Source organism: Geospiza fortis, unplaced genomic scaffold, assembly GCF_000277835.1.
Source record: "Geospiza fortis unplaced genomic scaffold, GeoFor_1.0 scaffold405, whole genome shotgun sequence".
Lineage (NCBI taxonomy): Eukaryota > Metazoa > Chordata > Aves > Passeriformes > Thraupidae > Geospiza > Geospiza fortis.
Window position 1 is genome coordinate 389331 of NW_005054415.1, and position 25688 is coordinate 415018.

The following is a 25688-nucleotide window of genomic DNA, read 5'->3' on the forward strand; positions in this document are numbered from 1 at the left end:
GTAGACTCTTTGACAGTTTGCAATTAATTGCACACAATCTGTTTAGGTTTCAAGATGCACTGTTCATAAATGATGATATATTCCAAAAGGCAGTGCAATTGGCTGCTTTGCATATTGCATATATTTTTCATATTTCTGAGACAGGACATATGCAAAATCATTTTACTGTGGCACAAACACAGGCAAGATTATTTGGAAGAAAGGCCAGAGGTTCTGTATCTAATTCTTTCACTCACCTGCTGCAGACTGTGGGTAAGTCATCTAATATTTCTCTGCCTTTCTTCTGCATCTGCAGAAGGTTGTTTATTCTTCTAAGAGCTGGAATTCAGTGAATGAAACTGTAATTTATTATTATTAATATATTCCAATAAAATGGTGTTGCAGTGCTCCAGCATTGCTTTGAAGTCAGTATTAAAGAGTATTAAAGAAAGAAAGAATTGGAAGAAAAGGTAGTTAAGTCCATCTGATATGCTCGCATGGAAATTCTATTTGTGGGATAACCTCCTCAGAACATGAAACTGATAAAGGCATATGTGCTACATGGATCCCAGAGCCCTGACAAGCTTCTTCTCTTTTTACTCATCTTGAGAAAGAGCATGACATGACTCATGTGTCCCAAACCAAAAAGCAACTTTTACAACATAAAGCATTTAAATGTGCCCGTAAATACCTCATATTGACATCATATCTCTCATCATTCTTACAATGAGCTCCTATTCACTTTAATTTTTCCCTCTTTTCTCCAATCCTGCCTTCCTGTTGTGAATTATGGGCACCTCTCAGAAAAGCAACACCCTTTAATGATACATGTAATACTATAATTGAATCAGAGTACTTTGTTTCCCCAAAAAGCTATTCTTTATTTGCTGGCAGGCTGCTTGTTTATCCTACATAATGTTTCCTAGCATTGTCAGTCACATCAGGAAAGCCATCTTGGTCATAAAATAGCTATTGTAGAGGAAGCATTACTGGTTCTGTACAGGGCTTTTTAGCAGTAATTATGTACAGCTTTTAGTAATTTTGAGAGTCACCCAAGCATCATTGATACAAACCATTTGCAATGACATGCAATGATGCCTGTATAGTATTTTTACAAGCAAAATCAAATAAGACATTTTGGTGGTAGCATGTAAATTAGCCTTGAGGCTTGCAATGCAATGCTCATCAAGTGTGTAACATTTAATTACAAGACCACTGAGCATGAGTGAGGTCCCCTGAGCTTTTCATCCCCACAACAGAAAGATTCTCCCACTGAACTGATCATTTGAATCCTCTCATCAGATGTGGAGTGAATTCACTGCTCTCTCAGCAGGCCAAACTGGCATTTAAGGGTCTGTTGTGTTTCAGGACCCTGTTGGGTAAAGTACTTCATGAAGCCACTGCTGCTTGAGATCCCTTGTTGAATCCCATCTGCCAGGAACTAACTGCAGTTGATAAAAGTAGCTTGTCAGGAGGAAGGAGAGTTTACAAAAATTTGATTTTAAAAATTGATTGAAATTAATTAAATTAACTTCAATTGATGACAAGAATCAAATAGAAAACCAATTAGCCCTTTCAAATTCCCAAAGTGATGCTGTTTTCCTGTAAGAAAGAAAACATTAGGTTTGCTGGAGATTGGTGTTTCATTTTCAGTGTCTATCTATTATGGCACATAAATTTGCTAACTTGTTATAGACAACAATATAGACAATATTATGTGTTTGTTGTCCCATTTCCTAGGTGCTGGAAAATGAGAAGCCTGAGGAACTTGCTGCCCTGCTGGATGTGCTGAGGGACAGCTACTCTTAATGTTCTGCAATGTCCTGGCTTCCCAACACTGAAGTGTTACCTTTTTATGCAAATGTTAGTGGCAGCACCATGCTCAATCTTTGCTGTTTCATGATTAGTGTTTTCATGTGCAATCAATAAATGCCCAGAGCCTCTCTCTGAAATGCCACCTTGCTCAGCCTCTCCAGTAGGGAGGTCTATTTAGCAGCAGGTTTTAGCAGACCAAAATGTGGAATCAATACCCTGAGGATAATCTGCCCACTTGTCCTTATGAAATATTTGTTTTTTTCCATGCAAGTTCTAACAGACTGCATGACTTTTCCAATATGTAAGGGTTTAGTGCCTTGTATGGAAATGTGTCAACTTCACAACTGCCAGCACATCTGAGAGGATCTCTCAAGGTCACTATGGGATGGACCAAAGAGCTTCAATAAAGCCTTAAAGTCATGCAGATATAGAACACCCACCTAAGTGGTTACAAACTGCCTGTGAGCCACTCCAATGTGTAGGTGAGGCGAGTCTGGGTAGGACATGGAGCTTTTCTCTCACTCCACACCCCTTCTGTTACTTGAGGCAAAAATGGGACCCTCTCTGCATCCCTCACCTAGGGAAGGGACAGTGACTCCAGCCTGTTTTCTCTGCTGTTTTTACCTGCTGCATGGTTCCAGCCCAGTGTGGGACAGCAGCCCTCACCTCAGTCTGTCCCTTGGGCAGGTGAATTCTCTGCATTCTGTCCCCAAAGTATCCTTCTCTGGTTGTAACTGTACCATGATACCATTTTTTTCCTTTGAAAAGTAAATACAATAATATTGTTATTAATAATTTTAATAATAATGGTGATTTAGAAGAACTTAAAAGTAGTTTTTTTTCTTGACTCCTTTAATATAGTCACAAGACTCCAGTAATCTCCACATGTCTTTCTGATCCAGGATATATCTTTCTCATCCTGGCTTTCAAAGGGGAAGCCCTCAGCAAAGGGTATGAGGTCACATTTTCATTTTTAGCCTAGTTTCCTAAGGAAATGAGGGTCATGCCATTACTGTCTGTCTGTCTGTTCTTATTTTTCTGTCATATTGCCTTACAGGAACTCTTGAGCCTGTCAGTCAACCCTAGTCAGAGTGAAAAAAAGCTTTGTAAGTCTCAAGAATAAATCCATGCCTGTAGGACTTCATGGCCAGTTTTGGCTGGGGAGCAGAAGGACACACAAATCAGAGCTCTTGCTGAGCAAAGGTGAGGAGAACTCAGCCAGTGCCATCTGCTTGGCAGCAGCAATGGACAAACCAGGGCTGGCCACTCACCAGCACGAGGCTAAATTTGGACAAGGCAGGGCAGGAAGAGCTTCTTGGCTGCAGAGGGTGGGATGGTGGGTCCAGCTGCTCCCACGAGTGGGAGGCTCCAGGAGCACAGGGCACCTCTCCCTCACAGGCACATCTCTAATTCTGTGCTTCACAGTGGTAATTACAAATCTGTCATCAAATTCTGCTTTCCCTGCCAAAATAGTCCGTGTTTTGCAGATTACACGCAGTGATACCACTCCTGTTCTAGAGAGATTGTCATTTAGGGATATAAATTATGGTCATTCCTAAAACCTACTGCCTGTCTAAATTTTGAGTTAGAGACTGGAATATAATCACATGGTATCAAAATCATCCAGAAATTCTCAGATAGTGTTTAATCCAGCTTTTTGTAGCTGAAGTAAAGCAATCACTGTGTTTAGTCATACAGGACTAAACTTGGGCTGTATTTATATTCGGTCAGTAGCACTTGACAGGATGAAATAAGCACATTGTTTGTATATACTTCATATGAAGCAGCACTGTGTGGTATGAAAAAGCACTGAGAGAAATCCCCACAAAAATAATTAAAAAACCAAACCACCAATGATAACAAAGAAATAAAATTCACACTGAAAAAAGCCACAAAATCAATAGATTATGAAAGCTATGCTGAGGCTTCCACTGCTATTATCTCAAGGCTTTATTATCAAATATCAAAAAATCATTACTGCAATATCAAAACAGCCATAATAACAATATAAAAACTCCACTCAATCTGTTCCTGCAGGGAACTGATCTAAAAATCCGCAAGAAAAAAAACCAGTTGCTGTGAAAATGGCAGCTAGCCAGTTCAATCCTGCTGCCAACCTGGTTCTATAATTGTACACCAGTCACTGCACCTCATGCCACTACCATAGATAACTTCAAAGAAGTCTTCAAGCAAACAAATCATAACTAAATCAGACAAAGAATTAAATTTTTGGAAAGGCTCATAACTGCTATTATCAGGTGCTGTACTTGTGGCTTTGGCTTTTTCTATGCAGTGCAACTGATTCCTTATCACTTAGAAATTTAACTTAAACACTCTGCCTTGTGTCCTCCTGCAGAAGGCCAGTTCTTACCAACTTAAATGTTCTTCAGGTTTCCTTACCTCAAAAGTGAGTCACTTCAGCTTGCATGGGAAACCATCATCCTTGCTGCCTATGGGAATATAGTTTTAAGGAAAACAAGTTTCTACATGAAAGACTTCTGTTGTTTGAGACTTCTGTATCTTTAATAAGTACTTATCATAGTGTTTTCAAAAATTCTCTTGGAACCTACATGCAAAGAGAACTTGTAGATCATAATGGTATTTGGTGGATGGGAGAGAGGGAGTAAATGCCATTCTCCATTTTTTAGTATAAGAAGAAAAGAAAGTTTTCTGGTCCACTTTGTCCAGAGTGACTTGCTTCATTCTTGTTTGACACCAAAACACCAAGACTGGCCTAAGATATATAAGCCCACTCAGCTCTTTGCAGTGTATTGTTATATTTAACAGTTATTTATAAAAGTCTCCTGCATGTAGGAACAAATCACAAATACACACTAGTAACAGATGTTAGTCTTTTCTTAGGCTTGAAATAAGCAAGACTCATTATAATTCCATTATATTTTGCAAAAGTCATACCTTTTTTGTGTGGCTTTCTTCTTGAATGAGTGGGTAGCAGATGGCCCTTCTGAATTCCAGAAAATGCACAGAGTTGGCTGACTAGATCAAAACAAGAAGCTACAAAAACTGAGGGGTGGGCACAGAAATGACAGGGTTAAAGTTTTCAGTTGCACAAGCTCATATGAGCTTAGTCTGTGATTTTACACTGTGGGAAAAGACCTGTGGGAAAAGCACCCAGACCCCCCCCAAATGAGAACTTTGTAGGTGAGGAACATGAAATCAAACCACCCTGTGAGCAGAGAGCAGCTCTGCTTTATATTCTATTCTGCCTACACGTCCTTGGCTCCTCTTGTGCTGCAGGCAGACTGTCTGAAGTCACCCTGCAGCCTCGCAGCCCATAATCTACTTCCTGACAATAACCAGCAAAAGACTAACGCTGCACTGGGCTCTGCAGTAGACTTGGAGCAGCCCAGAGGCAGCAGGGCCAGCCTGCTGCTAGGCTGTTTGTTTATTTTGCTTGACATTTTCCTTTGTGGAGAATCTGTTCCTTGTTATTCAGGACATACAGCCCTGCACATATCCTATGTGTTTAACTGTCTTTGGATAAAAGTGGGTATTTTCCCATGTCAATAAATGTTATGGTGTGAAGCTGTGAGCTGGACTCTGAAAGAACCACCCCCTGCTGAGCATCTCACTTTTGCATTGAGTTTTCTTTGTTAATCATGTGCAAAATAAAAAGGCTTTCTGTCTAGCAAAAACCCATCATTAATTTTTCATATAAGCACTTAAATTTTGAACACAATCCTCAAAGAAGAGAGAATAATAAAACCAAAGAGCTACATTTTCTTTTTTTTGCATCTTAGATATTTGATATTTTAAGCAAACTTTTTAATGCAGAATTACAGTTCTCTCAGCTTCACAGTGACACATTCATTCTGAAGGCTACATTTGACCTTCAACTTTGTCCTTCATTAGCAGGATTACACCTAAACACTCCTTCATTTTACTGCAAATGAGACAGATGCAATGTGTATTCTGTTCGGCCCCAGCATTAGGATTATCCCAAGAGTGGCATTTATGTTCTTGTAGTTCCTTGGTATAAATAAATATCAAAGTAGGAAGACCAATCTGTACTCCACTAGGAATAATAAACTAAAATAATATGGCACTGATTCTGTTTGGGTTGTCTAAATGTGTTTTTATGATTGTATATGTTTATGGCTTCCTCACACTGCCACCATGAATTCCAAGCAATTAAAAAGGACATGAGTTCTGAAGCATTTTAAAAGGGGCTTTGCTTTCCAAATGGTGTGTATTAAAAGTAGAATATATTTTTTTGACAGAACTACTGCAAAATCAACAGTTGCACATTTGCCCTGCTTCAAATTCCTTTCCCTTCTCCCACCTGAAATAACTAATTAGAATATTTCTGTGAGTTGAAAAGAAATGCAGGGAAGGATTCCTTATGTTTGTACATATATCAGATGCAGTGCTAGCTGAAGCTCAGCCTGGAGGCCCCACATTTGAAAGTAGCTCAAAGGGAGAATTTAGCAGGTCTTGTGTCAGGTCTATCAACCTACCCATACTCTGTACAATCTGCTTTTTTCAGGCTGAACCAGTCCAGTATCACCACAGGTGGGATGGAGAACACTGTGCTGCCCACACTGCCTGGCCTTCACCCCCACTTGACTGAGGGACACAGATTTTTCAGTCATGGGTGCAGAGAAGAGCTGTATTTAATTGGACAAATAACCACTGTGCTCTAACCTGCCTCAAACTGGTCAGTCTGTGTGGTGTCATGAGTTATTGAACAAAAAAGTAAAAGTACAAGTAGTGAAGAAGCAGTAAGTTTGATCAGACTGTTAAATGTTGTTGGCTGGCTTTTGTTATTTACATCATTTCAAACACAGGGGAAAGGGCCAGGAGAAGAAAAATATTTTTAAATAATTTTCCAGTTATGAACCAAGTCCAGTTTCAAATGGTAATGTTCAAGAAATACTTTGGAAGACTAGAAAAAACTAATTAGATAGGTACATCCAAAAGCTACATTTTTAAAGGCAAAAATACCTTGTTTCTCCCTCAAGTCAAACTGTCCCACATGACTTTATACATTAGAAAAATTGAATAAATGGAAGAGAAAGGGTGGTAAAGCTTGATAATTTGCTGCTCCACAGAGTGTCCCAAACTGTCAGAGGAGCAGTTCATGGACTTCAGTAGTAACAGCATAAATTTCAAAATTTAGAATTCAGAATTAAAAAACAACTTATTGAAGAGAATGGCTACAGCTGTCACTAAACTGTTAATAACACATCTGAAACAAGCACCTGGAATCACTGCAAGGTCTGGAGACATGATGTAGTAGTTCCAGCAAGTGGATGGCACAGCCTTGGATGAACAGTGGGTGTGGGCAAACATACCTAAAAATTCTGAGCCAAGAGCACTGAAATTTTGAGCCAAGAGCACTGAAATTGAAATATGACAAAAAGTCATATTTTGTGACAAAATCACTGGGGATTTCTGCCCCTTCAGTTGTAAGATGTTGCCTCTGCATTGTTCACTGGGCTTTGGTCCATCAACCTGTTGCATAAGTACTTTACTGGGAGCACAGTCATAAAGAGAACTATTAGCCCATTGTGCTGAAGTGCAGAATGTCAGCTGTTTAGTGGAAATGTATCATCATGTCATTATTAAATATTTATTTTGTTGTAGCACCAAGAGACCAATCCTGTCAGGTTTCCTCTGTTAAATTTTTTATGAATGATAGTCCCTGACAAGCTGACAGGAATATGAAAGAGCAGAAATTGACACAAGCTTCTGGTGTTTCCAGAGGAAGGGTGTAAATCCTGCCCAGGACTCTTGTTTAGCAATGAGATCCCTTCTGGAGATGAAACAGGCACTGCCAGGATAACCTCTGCAAGGAGCAGGGCAAAGAGCAAAAACCCTGAAGAGCCAAAAGTGTTTCCAAAGGCAAGAAAAAGCAATCTAGTCCTTCTGGGGGGTTAGGAGGCAGGGAAAACATGTAAGCAGAATGAGGGAAGTCCATCTTAATTTTTTAAAATTACACCCCAGCTTTGACTGGTTTAATCAAGCTCTGAGCCTTGCCCAGCTGGGCACAGCCAGGGCTGGAGGCAGCAGAGCCCAGCCTGGGGGAGCTGCCCTGCAGGAGCCCAGCCCTCCTCCCTGCCTGGCTGGACAGTCCCTGCCTTGGCTATTGCAGCAGGAAATGGTTTCAAATCTGAACAATGCAGCAGATCTGAGGGCAGACAGCTCAGATAATGAAAAGAAAAAAGAACTATTACTTGGAAATGATTGTTGCTTTGTCACTTTCCCTTAATTTCCTCAGTAACTGGTAGAAACCATTCCTTAGCAAATATTTAGGAAATAACATCCATAATACCATTTCCCTGCCTCAGTCTTAGCTATTGTTTCCATCCTTTTACTTTTGATGACAGGTGAGTTTCAATTGTAGTCCTTTTTATGAATACCCAGTGTATAAATTATGCAGATTAAAGTTTCTAATTTCAGAGTAAATTTCAGAGATTCTTTTCTTGTTGTGGTGCATAACAACTGGATAGCATTTTTATTTAGTTCTTCAAAGGCTTTATGATCAAAATTTTTGTTTTAAATAATGCTAATAAAGTCCCTACGTTCACTTATGAAAGCAGAAGCTGAAATAATTAAATAAAAAGGTTTAATATTCAGTTAATTTGTTAGATTCAGGTAAATAATACTGATGTTCACACTGTAAAATGTAATTTGGAAGAAAAACCACCTTTTGTTGTTCTTAACTGAGTATGGTCCATGTCTGGAACAAACTGACCATCAGTCACATCTTCACCTGCTGCAAATATTTTTGAAGTTAATGCAGAAAAGCAATGTACATCCACAAAGAACTAAAGTACTATCAAGGCTGTGACTGAAAAACACCAAATCTTTGTTAATGCAGAGTGAAATTAGGGAGTATAATAGAGGGGACAAGGATTTAGCTGTTTGGATTTTAAGGCTTAAGGCTCAAGGTTTAGAAGTAATTTCCTACATGGCCATTTTCATTTTTAAGCCTTTCTATCTGTTTCACTGCAATACAATGAAGAAAACCTTCCTCATTCCACAAAAGAAAATTTTAGCTATCAAATAAACTTCTTGTCAGACATTGATATGGAAGAGACCTCTCAAAGCCACCACCTCTAATAGCAGAACTTCCCTGTCATTCATAGAAGAGCCGCTCTCAATGGTTATTTATCTCTGTACAATGAAGCAGTTGGAGCAGGAGCAGCAGAACACAGTTCTGGAGCAGGGCAGTGCCTGCTGGATGGTGCCTTGGTAAGGATGCAAACTCAAGTATTTGTGTGCCTGGTTAATCTGGCACAGAGATCTGAACAGCAGGCTCCTGAATTTCTTGCATGAGCTGCCTGACTACTGTGGTTTTGGACACCAGTGCAGGCCAAGGCCTCATCTAATTTCAGCATTGTAAAAATCAGTATTTTAACTCCTACAGAAGGACTCAGGCTTTGAAATTTGGTGCCTTACAGTGACACACCATTTATTGGAATATTCCCTGTTAACCTGACCTGCATGTTTTGCTGTTAAAGCCCAAAAAGTTAATATGGCACCAAACCAGTGGAATACAAATCCATCTTGAAAATCATGCACAGCTTCCTTTTGTGTTGGATAACAATAACACTGCAGAAAGTCGGTCACAGCCTTGCACTGTTAGGTTTGGGTTGCTGTGCATCACAAGCCTATTCACAAGCACCTGACAAATCTTTCTCATTAATAACAAATGACAATCTCACTGGGGCTACAATGCATGTTACATTTAATCAATTTGCTATTTATATTCATTATGTACACCTCCTATTTTGAGTCATGAAAAATTGAAGAGTAATTACAACATGGAAGAGCATCATGGATAACAAATGAGACAAGATGAGAAAAAGTACTAATAATTGGTCAGTTGTGCTTGTCAGTACATTTAAAGCAATTAAGGCAGGAAATGAGATAAGACAATTGTAAGCCTTTGAAGTGAAACAGAGCATCAGAATAACCAATGGTATGGTACCCTGGTTATGACAAAAATGCAACCATCTAAATACAGGTTTAAAGAATTGTTTAACTACAGCTGTTACTTAAAGAAGTCAAAGTAACTTCCCTGAGTGAACTGAAGTTGTAATGTTTGGCAGCATGATCCTGCTGTAAGTCTGCCTGTCACCATGCCCATTATAGCCCCCACTCTAGCCAGGGGCAGCTAACTCATCTTTTCCACATTTCAATGGCCTCAAAGAAGGCAAACAAATTAATGACTCAGATGTCTATTTCTGCCCTAAAAATAAGAAGACACATTAAACTGTTTATAATCAAGAGAATACTAATCAAGAAAGTACCAAGATGCTGAAAAACTGTTAGGATTTCAATTGCATTTTCTTGTGAACCTTATAAAATGGAAGTGGGAGAAACTATGTCTCTCTGAGAGACAGCAAGCTGATGCAGTTTTGCACCTTGGAAAGATGTTGAGAAGTGGAACAGCCGCAGTATCTGATTTAATGAACAGCTGCCGAGTTCCTAAGGTTTTTACCAAGCCCATTAGTTTGCATTCCCTCTGTTGCTGGAATACATAAACACATAAGATCAAAGGTCCACTTTAAGAGAAAAATGTGCCTAATTTATTTTTGATCAGAATTTTGAGGAGATTCCGTGTCCACAGCTGACACAGCAGTCCTGGGAAGGCCTCTGTGCAGACAGTTCCTGTGTCCCAGGCTCCCTGTGCCAGGCAGGACCAAACTGAGCAGAGTGCCTCACCTGGGGCCAGCCAGGGCATGCAGCAAGCACCCCAGTGTGCTAATAAACACACTGGATTTGGCTCCTTAATAGTGCTACTATGGACTCTACCTCAAATTAAAATCTCTAACACCTGAGATAGTACTCAGAAGAGTGGATTGGTCACAGGCAGTACTCAGTGTCTGCATGGCAGATCTTCAGAAACAAGAAAAAGGAATTAAAACTGAATGATCAAGGTCTTAATAACTACATTTTTTCCCTTCAGAATTAAAATTCATCCTTATATCATGCTTCAGGTGAGGCAGGGGTCAGAGGTTCCTGCTATGCAGAGTCACAGGTATAATCTCCATTTCTGCTTAAAAGGGTGGCTTTAAGGCTTAATTCAAGCAGAAAACAGAGTGAAGACATAACAACAGAAAAAGACATGGCTGACAATCACTTTCTTGAGAGAGCTATAGTGACAAGGGAGAGCAAAAGTGCTGAGGAAGGTGATGACTGTATTGCTGTGACATCTGGAAAGTAGAGTTTGGTCATAAAAAACTGCTCAGCATTAGCAATTATAGTAGCTTTTCTTTGACATTGCCCCTGAAGTTTAGAGGGAATATCATTGATTTCATAATGAAAGCTATTCATTTTGCAAAGGTTTATTGTAAAATGTCATGAGGAAAGGCATCCTCAAGACACTAAGAAATATAATGAAAAACCTGCAAAAAGGTGTAAAGAATTCCAAATCACTGCATTGTCTAGATATTAATGTGAGTAGGTACTAAATGTAATGGCTGATTATTGCTTCATTCCTCCTAAGGAAAGAGAATTAGTAAAACAATACTTAAAGAAATGCAGATGTGAATAAAACCTGTACTAGCAGGACAGTGATTACATGGGAAAGAAGACTCAGTAAAGCTAATGGGCTTTTTAGGTAAGATTTGATCTAAAAATTGAGGGATAAAGCTATTCAGTGAGGCCACATGAAGTCTTCATTACCTGCAAGTAAAACATCTTTTATCACCTAAGTCCCTTTCCCGCTCTGTGTGTGTATAGAGTCTATTCCCCACCAGCAGTGGGGTGCAAAAATTCTCAGCTTTAAATCATTCTAGAAAAGAGTCTCAGCTTTTTGGGGAGCTTTTTAAAACTGCCTGTTCAAAAGGATTGCAACTGTTTATTTGTCACCACCCTGTAGTCAACAAAAATGATAGATTTTTGTGGAAATGTAGGAGTATGAGCTTTTTGAAGAAGAGACTGTGCATTTATGTCTACTCTGAAAGAGGACAAGGATGTCTGTGTGCTGGATATAGGGGTCTGTAAATAAGGCTCCAGACAGTTTATTGGTATAAGCAAAGGAGCAAAGACAAAGCTGAAAAGAGAAAGTGATATGCAGGACAGGATTTTCTGGACTGGTGTGAACTTCAAATGGAAAGAGAAGAGGTTTTTTTGTGTTTTATAGGACAAGTCCCCACCAGCCTCAGCACAATAAAATGTGCTGGCTCCCAGCATTTCCCAGCATTTGCTGGGCCAGCAAGACCTCGAGCTGTGCTCTGTGTGTCCAGCTGCTGCATCCATGCAGACCCTGCCAGGCTCTGCAGGCACAGAGGCTCAGAGCTTGGAGGGCTGGGACTGGAGTTGGTATATTTTATATGCAAACACATAACAGATATTCCAGGTACTACAAATATTAGGTGATGTAATTATGTAACTTAGGACCACGCATCCAGACTGCTAGATTTATTAATATATTGTAGGTCTTGGTTTTATTTGGAAGAAAATTTATATATCAAGCACTCTGAATAGTGGTATGTACTCAACTGCTATTGACTCCCAGCTAGTTGGAAGTAATTATATGATTTCTCAATAAGCATCAGAAGTCAGCCATAAAGTTCAATTATTTTGACATAAGAGATCAATAACAGGAATCTGAAGCAATTATAGGCCCATGATTCAGAAACTGCTTGACTAAAAACAATCACATGGTGACTCAGTCCCTGACAGCTGCTCCAAGTTCAGTCGGTGCTGTGGCTCTTCACATCAAAGCACATGTAATCAATGCTTTATGCCACTAACATAAGCTGTTGTTATTTTGCATTTCCAGAGCACACCTCACACCATGGACTGCATCCTGGGCTGAGCACATCCTTTCCCATAGTAATTCTAAATGTGATATTGAAATCTGTCATCATTGATATCTGTCAAAAGCACAGGAGATAACTGTGTACATTCACTTTTAAATCAGCATCAATGTACTGTCTTATTTTAAATATTAATCAAACTTCTGAGTCAACAGATTTCATCACAGGAGCAAACAGAGCACCCTTCAAGTTTCCTGGACAGATGACTATGAAGAAAGCAGAGCTTTATTTAGAAAAAAGCAGAAAGACTCTGTGTAGACAAACACTTGAGCAGCATAGCCTATAAGAAAAATACCTTACGTCTTTTAAACATTGCATGTAATTCTGTTTTATATCCTTAAGAACTATAAATGAAATTGTAGGTTTTACACTAGTGTCATCACAATAGCAGTATGTTCTTTACCAGCCATCATAAAAGTGTCTCATTTTCAATTGTGGGCTCATTAACTGGACAGAAAGATCAAACTTCTTCAGACCATGCCTTAATCAGTGTGGCTGTGTGCTGGTTGTGCTGGGGGGATTTCTCAAATTCGAGCTTTGCTCTGCTATATTCCCAAAGGCTGCTCCTGTAAGCACTCATGCTCCCGCCCATGTGGACGTGCAAGGTCACTGCAGCAGCTCCTTGTTTCTCTGGAGCCCTCCTTGAGAACCGTGCTGGGAAACTCCCAGGCTCATTATAAACCGTGCCAGCAACCCAAGCAGCCAGCCAGCTCCTCAAAGGAATCTCACAGCCTTGGCACTACTCGAGTCCTTTGTCTAGGGACAGAACATTTGTTTCTTGAAACTGGAGCAACCAGCGTAACTCCACAGCCAAACCAGGTCTCACAGCCTGGACTCCTTCCTGGCACCTCTGCCACCTCTTCCCAAGCCAAGGCTCATCTGCTCCCTGCAGGAGGCATTCCAAAACTCCTTTCTGGCCTTGCCCCAAAGAGCCACACACTCATAAACTTCCCCTGACCACTGGGACATAAATAAGGCAGCAGAAATGAGACTTGGACTGCCTCTGTTAAAAGGAGGCAATGCCTCCTGCCACCTAACACCAGTATGCAGGTTCAGTGCTTTTCTGTGCTTTCTGCTATGGTGTTTGCTGTTTCATAAATATTCATATGTATATTTTATTTGGGAGTTGGTTGTATTATTTTTCTGCTGGGGGGGGTTGCTAATTTGTAAAATTTGAGGTGAAGTCCTTTTGTTTTTTCCTTCTTGGAGTCTGTGGAAGGCAACAGTGCTATTCTGTTTGTGTGAGCACCAAAATCCATCCTTTGAGAGACAACTAATTAGTCACAGGGAGATTTAAGTCTTGTTCCTTAAGGAAGGAGGCAATGTCAGGGCAGAACCTGTCACCTTTGCCTGACCAGCCTGAAGGGAGGAAGATTGTTACCACATCGACCAATCAATTTGTGTGACGGGGAAAGGATGCTGACTTATCTAGGGTGGGAAATGTAATAAATTAAAAAGATTCAAAGAAAAATCGTCTCCAAGCAGTGCTAACATTTTCAGACAGCTCTCCCTTCCAGTGCCACAAATAAAAGAGAGTATCAGAACTAATTGATGGGCAGTTATTTAATGAGTTAATCTCATTAGGATATTTGAACTCCCAGAAGAGACTCAACCCATTAGCTACATAAGAGCTTGGAAAAAAAGCCTTTCAAAAGGACTGTAAAAACATGTTAAAAGGTGGTTAATACACTGTGGATTTAACCAGGCTGTCTGCCAGGAGGAAAAGCAAGAGGTTACTGCTGGTGAGCTCCTCTTTAAGCCCCACAACCACCCCCCAAGCCCACCAAGTAATATCACTAACAATTTGGATTCTTGTTTCTAAGGCTAAGTTTGCTATTCTGTACAATTCCACCTTGCTTTCCAGTTATGAGTCCTACAGTTTTACCTGATCTGGATAGTCAAATCTGGACTAGTCTTACTTTGTATATAAAACAAACACCAGCACCTCCCATAAATAGTTTTAAGTTACTTAACCTCACATTCTCCATAGTGATGGAATCCCTTCTAACCCTCTTTTTTAACTAGAACTTTATTGAAATAAATGCAGACTGTGATTAACTGCACTAAGAACAACATCAGTCTCATCTAGAACAGCATCTTGTCATTACTTTGATTTCATTGGGGCACCTTAGCTTACACAATTGCATCTTTGCAATTTACATTCTATAACTGGTTTTGCTCTTTATAGTTACTTATATTAGCTTCAGTAGAATTAGTCACATTGCTAAAGTGAGCAATATTTGACCCTATAACATTAAATGAAAGGCATTAATAGCAGAACCTAGAGAATATCTTCCAGCAATAATTAAAACTCAGGAATTTTTTTTTTTCTATCATCATTGAAAATGTTCATTTTTCCATCACATTGAAACGTGGATACCTAATGCCTGATTATCCAGATCTGCTCCACAAAAGCAGTCAAGAAATTTCTACCATATAATTGCTAATGCTAACTGCATTTAGTCTATGGTTTTAAAAGCAGTGACATGAAAGGTTCTGACTGTTTAGAGTATTGTAAAATGTAACTGGTAAGTAATGCATTTTCAAGAGTTTGGGGAACATTATTAAGGTTCATTTCCATGCTGCAGCTGCAGGAGTTGGAATTATGAAAGTGAAGAAGCTGTAAAATTGAAAAGGTCAGTAATGACATTCATCTATTCCAGCTGTCAGATCAAGGGAATGTTAACAAAACTAGTCTCTGATAGAAAAGCTAATTGTCTCCTTGTATTTTGGCTGCCCCAATACACATACTCTACTGTGGCTAATCCATAGGAAAGAACACAATGGAACAGTGTATCATTTTTTGAACAGGCCTCTTGCAAACAAACAAACCTAATTTTCCTAAATGAGAAAGCTCTAATGATTCTATAACCTAAATTTGTCTACAGCCAAAATTTTCAAGTTTAAAGAAACCAGTATGTGAATAAAGTTCATGTAATCCTAGAAGCTGAGTTTCCAGAGTGCTCAGAATACAGAGCAAATTTAAAATTTTGGACTAATGCAGTCCTGAAAGTGGCATTTCTAAAATGTCTCCTACCAAGGCATGTTTTATTATAACATAACAGAAAAGTTTCTTTCACAGATTAAATCTTTTCTAGATGACCTGGATTTAATGTTCCCACAGTGAGAAGGACCTTGTCTTCAACAGCCCTTGCCCATGAGGTGAGACAGTACAAATGGAACACACCTAAACACAAATCACCAGTGGACACTGAGTCTAAGACCTTTTTATTGAATGACAGGCCCCTGCCATGGGCAGCAAGAGCCCTCATCAAGGAACAATGAGAGCCTTGTGCTTTTTATGGCGCACCAAATCCTGCCTTATTGAGAGAACGACATTCCTCAGCAACTGAGGCCAAAGAAAAGGGCTCCAGATCTATGGCATGCCACTCATTCAAGGGAATCCTGTGATTAATCTACACAATTTTATTGCAAGCCCCTCAGGCTATTTTCTATTGCTGTCTGGTTTTGTATTTTCACCCCATATGCTGCAGCTGTTAGCAGAGGTTTATGCTACAACTGGAACAGGCTCACGTAGCCAACACTCAGTGTGAGAACAGGATTCCCATTATATGCAGCACCTCAGACTTTGATTTGTCCTGCTTTATGTAACAGAAATGTGACAAAAACAATCCAACTCGACCAATGACAACGTAATATTAGGTCAGTATTAGCTTTCTGGGTAACACGTTAAAAATCTTTCTGTTATCTGTCTCCTTCCCTATGCAGAAGTATTGCAAAGGCCAGAAACAATACTGGCAATTCATGAAATATTCAGGTGTACAGTTGCAATTCTTTAATAAATGGAAGTGACCTTCAAAACAGACATCCCAAAGATTAAGAGAACTTCTCAAAAGATGGCATTTGTCACTAATCAATGACTTACACTCTTCCTAGCAATGAATACAAAAGAAAGACCTTTCAGAATTTTTTGACTTTAAAAGCAAATAATTCATAAAACCTACACAAAAGAACATTAATGAGCTAGCAAAACAACAGATAGAAAACATCAAACAAGGAAATTGAAAGGATAAATCCCCTGTGCCTATCAGTCTCCATGTCTGGAGTGCTGGGAAGCCACTGGCACATCCATCTGCTGTTTCCAGGCCCTGGGTGATGCTGCCTGCAATAACTACCTATCTTTTATTATGATATTGTACATCAAAATATTTATAACATTTTACAAATGGGTTTCCTTTGTCACAGTCACACAGGTGTCTTGGCTCTAACTGGGTCACTGTATGGGAACAGATGTAATCTCAGCAGAATGCAGTGGGAAATCTGGGCTACATTAATGACTGATCCAATTACAGTGGAAATCTCTAGAAAACCCAGATTTATTAAGAACCTGGAGATAATTACAATGTACTTCTAGGGATGACCAGATGGACAAGCCAGTCTCAAACTCTTTAAGGGCAGTGGAGCTGAACAAGAGGTGCCAATGCCATTGCCTACGTAGCTGGAGAAATTCCCATTGTGAGGATGTGGTGAAAAAGCTGCGATGAGGCTCGCTGCAGACACCTGGGCACAATGAGTTTACACCTGAGTCCAAACACATCCTAGGCCAGCAGCATGGCTCACCTGCTGCTCTGAGGGCAGGGGGACAGAGGAAAATGTTTCCAGGAAATGCACAAAAAGCTCCTCGTGATTTAATATCAGGGCCTCTTGACGAGCTACATTTTCTCTCCTGAGTTGGAAATAAATGCCATATAATGCCAGGGAGCAACCTGATCTCACACTTAAACAAACCCAAGCATCTTCCACAGAATTGCACCCAGGAAAAGAGAATGAAATTCACTTGAGAAATCTGAGTATAAACATCTCTTTTTACCAGTGCAAAGGTAGATAAAATTTCATAGCAACCCCTGTGATCTTGATAACATGCTTCATCACAGGGGCCTGCCCTTGTCTCTAGTAAAACTGCATCTGTGAGTAGTCCCATTAAGGTAATTTGGATCTAAGAGGATGGCTGACTTGTAGCATTTGGTTAATTAGGAACTTTGCTGACTCAAGATCTTTTTTTTCAGCTAAATATTTTATCTAAGAAGATAAATTAAGTACTAGAAGATACTATTTCTTATTTCTAGTACTTCCTGCCAGCTTCAAACTAGTAAATATTTACGTTTCAGCCACTGATAGCTAATGTGACCTTTCTGTTGCACACTACACCCATGCTATATTTTCCTCTCACTATTAACATTCTTTCCAGTCCATCTTTCATTAACAAGCAGTATTTAAATATATGCAAATTTCCTATTTTAGCTGATGTTTTAGGAACATTTTTAAGGTCACCTTGTTTGATCTATCACACAGACATAGCAAATTTATGCACCATATATCCTATCTCTACTTGTTTTTTACCTACATCTGTCTTCTCTGATTGCATTTGAACAGAGTTATTTTCTATTTTAAATAAAAGATTTATGCCTTAGCTGTCAGTTTGCCTTTATTTGAAAATTTAATTTTGTTTCTAGAAGTCTAGATTAAGTTATTAGATTTAACTGTCCCTTGTGCGTTGCAGCAATAGCAGAAGTATATTTTCCCTGGTGGATAGAGAACATAAACAAAACACTCTCAACTTAAAAATAAAGAATGTTATTACTAAGACCAATATAATACAGTCCAGGATACAAAAACTGGTGGTGTCATTTTTAATAATGATGGTGAGGAATGGGAACTGACTAATAAATATGACAAATCACAAATCCAGCAGCCTCCAAAGCCTGGAAAATGCTTTGCAGAAAAGGCATGTTGCCCCAAAATGTCCCCTACACTTAGGCTAGTGAATATCCTTCTGCACCACAGCACCACTGGGACACACAACTTGATCCCTGATACTGAAGGGTTTATTTAAATGAGGCAGAAATAAGAATCAGCACCACTGTTTCCAGTTAGTCAGAGGGCTATTTATTGATCCAATGTGGTGTATCTCATCTTCAGTGTGACACCTTCTTTAGCATCTCTCAGCAGTGCTACATTGGTTATATTTTCTCTCAAGCCCTGGAATTTTAGGGCTTTCCTAAAGCAATAACCATGTCACTGCAGTTGCTGCCTTGCAATGCCCAAACCAGCTGAGCTCTCTGGGGCAGGGCAGGGGGTGGGGTTTGGGGGAGTGTGATCTTATCAAATGTGTTCACATGTTTTCAATCTTTTTCTCCATTTTTCATTTCTGAAGTACCTGGGCTTCTCACCAGTTCTGTTCTCTTCACATGGTAACATCCATATAGACCCAGTTAGAATCTGGTCTTAATCAACCTCTGCACCTCTTATAAAGACTCAGACCCTACATCTTGTGATTCTGTGCTCTCAATGTGCAGTGTGAACAGAGAAAAAAAGAGCTGAAGGATAAATATTTACCTGGCTATGTTAGTAAATCTTCAGCCACAAAGGGGAAACCTTGCCCTGATTCCCTTTTTTAAATACTGTATATCATGAAAACAGGTCTTTTGAGGAGAAAGGAGGAATTCCTTGTGCAAAGGAAACAAATGCATGCACATGATGCCTTCTGTCACTCACAAAATATCAGCTAAGGCTTGAATAGCACAAATAGCTACAAAGTCCCCCTCTCTCCCAATTCAGTACAGCACAACAGCTATTTAATATAAGCAGTGAGGAAGCACAGTGTGGCCACCTCCTGTTGAGGGAGGCAGGACAGGGCAAAGCTGAACCTCTTTGGAAACCTTCAGTCAATGCACCTGTATGCATGAAGTGCTATCAAATGCAAGCAATCCCAGCAGTAACTAGCCAATCTTGACATCAGCCCAGTAAAAAATAAGCTAAAATACGACAAGGCACTATGTCTAGGCAGAGAGCACCATCAACATGAAAGCAGAACCTTCCTAAGGATTTTCTTGGAAAATCTTGTCAGCTCAGAAATACTCAAAGATACACATTCTAGACACAGTTATTGAATATGAGCTTCCTGCTGCCACATCCTGGTAAAGAATTCACACAACCTGTATGACAACACTGTAGCACAGGATGACCACACCACTGGGGCACTGGGCAGGGAACCATCCAGGCTCACTCTCACCTGCTCTCTTGATAGCAGGGCCCTTTGCTAGGAGCATGAGCCAACTGCTTCTGCTCTGATAGCAAAAATTCACCAAGGATGTGTTACGTTAACCCTTATGTCAATGACCTTTCAAAACATCATACAGGAAGAAAGTAAAAGGCTAAGATCTGCAAGGAAGTAAACTCTGCACGACACACTAAGTAGAACATATTATCATGACAATTACTTTGTTACAGAAAGCACCTTCAAATACCAAATAAATTGCACAAATCACTGCACTAATGCAGCTGAAAAGACTGCTCCTCCTCTCTTTGATTTAACAAGTAATTAATGAATACATAAACCCTGAACAAAACTTTAATCTATCCTAGTGTCAAATAATTAATCATTTGTTCCACGTTTAATCCTGTTCTGATAAAGGTAATTAATATTTCACCATGACACTGCAGAATAGAACAGTACCTGGGAGCAGAGAAGGCAGCCTTCCATTTCTCCTTTGTTGTAATTCTGAAGTGATAGGTGCTTGCTCCCACTGTCAGGTAATCCAGAACACAGTGTTCCCCCACAGCTGTAAATTAAGGTTTATGCTTGTCATCTATTGTGATTGTAATTAAGCTTTTCCTGTTCTAACCAATTATTTAAAAAACAAAACAATAACAATAAACCAAAACCCAACAATATGAAAATTAAGTCAGCTGAACTTGGTCAATCATTTTTCTGACCTGACAGCATTTGGGAAACCAGAGCTTGCACAAATGTTTTGGCCTATACAATGCCACTGAACATATGCCAGGGATGTGGATAGAGAACAAAGCATGTGCACATTGTCTGCTTCTGTCCAGAGAGAGCTGTGCTGTGAGAAAAAGCAACTGGATGAAGATTTAGGTCCTAATTTTACTGCAGGAAAACACTGACATCTTTTTTGAAAGCTTGAAGTCTAATCAAGAAATGTGTTGATGTGCACAAAATTAAATTGAAGGAAATCCTACGTTGATTTTTCTCAGGGTGACACATCTCAGGTATCCACATATTTCAGAAAAGAGTTTCACAAGGAAGATTCTATAAGAAACAAATTGCCTTGGGAGCCTGCTACGCAATTACTCAACAATAGAGAGGTATACCTTCAGAGTCATCTCCTTGCTCAGCATTCTCCAGTAGGACCACAAATCCTTCTCCCTAAACAAATGCTAAATGTACTGTCATAATTTATTCTCATTCAAATGTAAGAAAAAAACCTAAACCCAAACCTTTGGTTGAGAATACCAATTGTACTGAGTTTTTACAAGAAATCCAGCTTGTGACACAAACCCCTCCCAGAGTCATGTAGTGATGCTCATGAGCTGTAACATCTCCTTTTCCTAACGTGCTATATCAATGCTACTATCCCAGCTGTCATTAATCTAATTCTCCATTGTGTCCCAAATCAGTAAAGAAAAACTTTCAGATGGTGCGGGTCTCTGGTGAAGTAGGGCTAAATAAACCCACATGAAACCAGGCAGTTTTAATTTTGGGACCTGTCAAGACCTATTTTATCTGCAATCTAATTTGCACACCTGATAACAGCTTATCTGAGGTGACTGATATTTTTAACACCTGGATATCAATTTTGGCCAATTATGCTGGACAGCATTTGCACAGTTACAGAGAACTTTGATTTAGGATCACGGTCCTATTAGCTGAGATGAATTTCAAAAGATTCTGTTTTCCATTAGCTCTAAATACTTTGAAGATGCACCTAACTTCTCACTGCTTGAATAGAAAATACAGCTGCTAGGAACCTGAGTCATACTCCTTTCTCAGAGCACTTCTCAGTGCTAAAATAAAACCTAAGTATCTGGTAGAGTGCTGGTTTTAGGTTTATAAGGAACACCTGACCTGATTAGGGGCAATGAATCATTGAGGCAAATGTCCTGCTACTGGCAGCAGCAGCTTCAAAGGAATGCTCTGGCCCCACAATAAAGCCTTAGCAATAGATTTTATTTTTGTGTTTCTTGATTGAGTCAACAGTTCTTTTGCACAGGAGACAACTTAAAAACTGATTGTCTATGCCACATCTTTAACTTGTGCTTGCAGCAGTGGGTGATATTTATTCCCTTGTACCAATAGTCACACGGATTTGTTGGCCAGCTGCTGCACTGTCACTTCATTTCTGACTCCCACAAGGAAACCTTTTCCATATTCATGAACACTGCATTAATTTCTAAGATCCTGGAAACCCTCACTGAAGCTGTGTGTTATAATCCAATTGATTTTTTTATTGCTTAAGATCAACAAAGCCTTAATTCACTGCAGGAACCGAGTTGTGTGATATTTTGTATACATGCACACATAACACTACATCTTTGCTAGCACTTGGATTTTATTTCTACTCATTTATGCTAATTATTTTAAATGGGAAGGATTAAATTATTGATATATGTAAATGTACCATTCTACATTAGATTTGATGAGATTGCATTAGGAAGGGTTACTCTTGTAGAAAAAACCATATTTCTACTCTATAAGAAAACTAATGCTAAATTGCAGCGGTAGCTATCAGCCAAGGCTAGACCCATTCATGCTAATATGACCTTCAATTAGTGAAGCAGACATCTCAAGACCCAGCTATTTTATCAGACACACAGTAGAGGATGAGGAAATGTTGGTATCCTTGAAAAATTCTACTTTGAGGTGACCTTCTACTTAGCCAGGCTCATTATGCGAAACAAAAATAATTGTGCATCTTCTTCCTAGTCTCACTTAAGAAGGTTTTTGGCAAATTTCAAATTACAAATAATGATTTAACCCATAGATTTATGCTAATACATAGCAGCTCAGGCAGCACATGCATCCTGTACAATTCCCCAGAGACACTGGTTTACAGTGTTTTCTTTTACTTAGTAGCAACAGATATAAGCTTTTACTTAAAAAAAAAACACTACACATCTACTTAGGTCCAGATTTTTAAAATAATAAATATCATTGTGACATCCTTAGATAGCAAAGAACTCAGTGGTCCCCCACGATAGTTTTCTCACTGCAAATAGCTGCAAAGTTATGCTGAAAATCTGGCTCACTTCAGTGCTTAAGTAGTTCAGATTTCTTTCATTCTTATTCAGAAGTATGGCATCTTTGACATGGCAAACAAGTGAATATATATCATATTCAATTTGTAAGCTATAGTATACTCAAAGACTTTTAAGGCTACTAAAAATATGTTTATTCTAGTCAGAAGGAAAATCAGTGAAATCACCATGTGGAATATTCTCTAACTTTTACATGGGCCTTTTCAGCAACACACTGTGGGCAGCAAAGGAGTTCTATACAATGTTTACTTAATAAAAACTCACCTTTCTTTTAAGTTAGGTATTAGAATACAGAGAATTAAATTACAGAGGGATGCTTAAGTACCTAAATAGAAACAACAAACACAGGTAAAAGATTTTAAGGTTAATGGAAAGTTGACTGTTCGGAGCCAACCACCAGGACTATGAACAGTGCAAAGTTCATGAGAGTGGAAAGGATGGCAAATCTTCATAAGACCATTGAAAGATAGAAGAAGTGGTCAAAAAAAGGGGGGCTTCCCAAAAAGGTCAAAGAATTGGCAGGAATGGAGAGGAATATGTAATGAGACACAGCTGGAATATATTGCCATTACTTATTGAAGCCAAGTGAGACATAACAACCTAGATAACAGCTAAGGATTTGGCTGTGCAAAGCCATAGACAGGATGAGATAATAGACAGGTACAATGGGATCATGTTCTATTCTTGGTACAGGAGAGAGAATCTAAATAAACTTTCTTCTACAATATCCATACAATTCCCTTTAGTTTGCTGTCATATTCTGAGCACTGAAATATGTCACAATGCTTACTTTTTTCTTTCCAAACTTGTCTTCTCTTCTGAAACTATTTTATATGTATTAGTCTTTGGCTGTGCCTGTCATCATGTATATATATATATATACACACACACACACACTTTTCCAGCACTCTTGCAGTCAGATGAGGATGGAGACATTCCCAGGTCTTTCAGGATTTTCATGCAGGTCTTAGACAATGGGTTTTGTATGTTTGTTTGTTGTTTTTTTCTGATTTGGCTTTTTTTTTGCAGGGGAGAGGGTGGGAGAACTTTTGTTGATTGGTTGGATTTGGGCGGGGGCTTGTTTATTTGTTTGGGTTTATTTCCTTTAGCTCATTATTTGTCATTTGCTGCTTAGTTAAGTTATTTGAAAACAAAGAGAGTTTTGAGTACAGCCTTATGGGGGTGGGCTTAGCCAAAATGTTAGGCACACAGCTGCTAGTTTGGAGCCGTTCTTAATATTGCACAGTTTCTTTTTCCCTAAAGGAGACTAACACTCATAGAAACGAGTCCTTGGAAATACGCTCGGTTTTGCCCCGTTTTGCGTGAACCAATGCTAACAGGCAGCCTGAGAAATGCCCCTTTCCCCGGCTGGGGGGAATCCCCCTTTTCTCTCCTAGGAGATCCCCTTTCCTCCTGCCTGGGGGATCGCTCCTTTCCCCGCTGTGTCCCGGTGCAATAGGCAGCGCGGGGGATCCCCGTTCCCCGTTCCCGCTGTATCCCGGTGCAATAGGCAGCCCGGGGGATCCCCGTTCCCGCTGTGTCCCGGTGCAGCGCTCTGCGGCCCGGGCGCGGCGGTTCCTGCAGCAGCAGCGCCACCTGCTGTCCCTTCGCGGCGCTGCTCCGACGGCCGCCGTGCCCGCCCCGCGCCGGAGTTTCTCACCCAAGTGTCCAAATAACAGCAAGGAAATGTTTTATTTAATTGTACCTTTCTTTCTTTCTTTTTTTTTTTTTTCTTTTTTTTTTTTTTAATCGGGGGACAGGCCGATCTCTCAGCGTACCCTGCAAAGCTCCTGCTGGCCGCGCGGGTCAGTAACATTTACGTGACATTTTCCAGCAGAGCGGTTGTAAAATCCTCACTTTCTCCACATTAGTGAAAAAGGATAAAACCAACAAAGGAGAAAGCCTGGTACGATTGTGATTAAGTGCAGCCACAAGGGTAAACACTGAAGTGGAGGCTGTCAGCTTGCTCCCCAGAAACACCCCAACACTTCTGTTTGAGTGCCTCGGAGGGGAGGGGTTGTGGGACAGGTAGGTCAGCAGACCAGGACAGCAAATTAACAAATGTGCGGCAACATTTCCTTCAACATCGTTTCTAAATCTTGTCTTTAAGGAATAACTCATCTTCCGAGGTCATGTTCTGTCAATAGTTTAATTTACAATCAATTAAGCCACTATCACTGTTAATTTCACATGCACATACACAATTTGCTTGCTTGTATTAGTAGGGATGTGTTTAGGGGGGATTTTTAAGAAGAGCTTTTTTTCTCTCTTCACTACTGTTTGATAGAAGTCCTTCTGATGGCTTACAGAGCAGTGGTGGCCCTCAAGAGCAGAACCTGAGAGACAGTCCCACAAACGAAGCTGCATGCATCTTTCATATTTCAAATATTTGATTTATTTGATGGGGGGCATTACTTGCTCTTGGCATTGCTCTTTTTGTTATTGTTGTTGTTGTTGTGGTTGAGGTTTTGGGGGTTTTTGGCCTTTTTTTTTTAAATTTAGCTTGTTCTCATAACATCTGTAGTACATTATTTTTTATATAAAAACAAAATCATACCTTGTACACAGGTAGTGAAAGCACCTGTGCACATGATCTACTAGTGCAAGTATTTCTCAAAGTAGTTGGGTTCATTCTGGCAATGTACTTTATCAAAGCTGTATTTTACCCACAGCCAAACAAACTGTGAGCTGTTACAGAGGAAGAATTATTTTTCATATTAAAATGTGGCTCATTTAAAATGGCAGCTCATTGTATCTACTAAACATTACCTATTCTTCAGGCTGGAATCAAGACTGCTTTCAGAGAGTATTCAGCTTGCTACTGAAATGATTTAAATAGATCTAGTGGAACACTGTAAATATGATCAAGGCAAAAAGCCAGTCAATAAAACTGTCAGTTTTACCCTAATAAAGGAGGAAGGCCTTTGCTATTTCTCTGTAGCAGACAGTTTATTGTCCAGCTGTATGCAATGGCTTCAGGACATCTGGCCCCTTAATCATTGAGTATCAAGTCCAGAG

At 39.7% G+C, this 25688-nt stretch overlaps 1 long non-coding RNA gene across 1 annotated transcript; it reads right to left on the reverse strand.

Moving 5' to 3' along the window:
• Positions 1 to 250: 250 nt before the first annotated feature.
• LOC115948485 lies at positions 251 to 4744 on the reverse strand. Its single transcript, XR_004082312.1, has 3 exons — positions 4711 to 4744; positions 4195 to 4244; positions 251 to 318 (listed from the first exon to the last, which is right to left on the reverse strand). It is a non-coding gene; the product is annotated as an uncharacterized LOC115948485 (long non-coding RNA).
• Positions 4745 to 25688: the final 20944 nt, after the last annotated feature.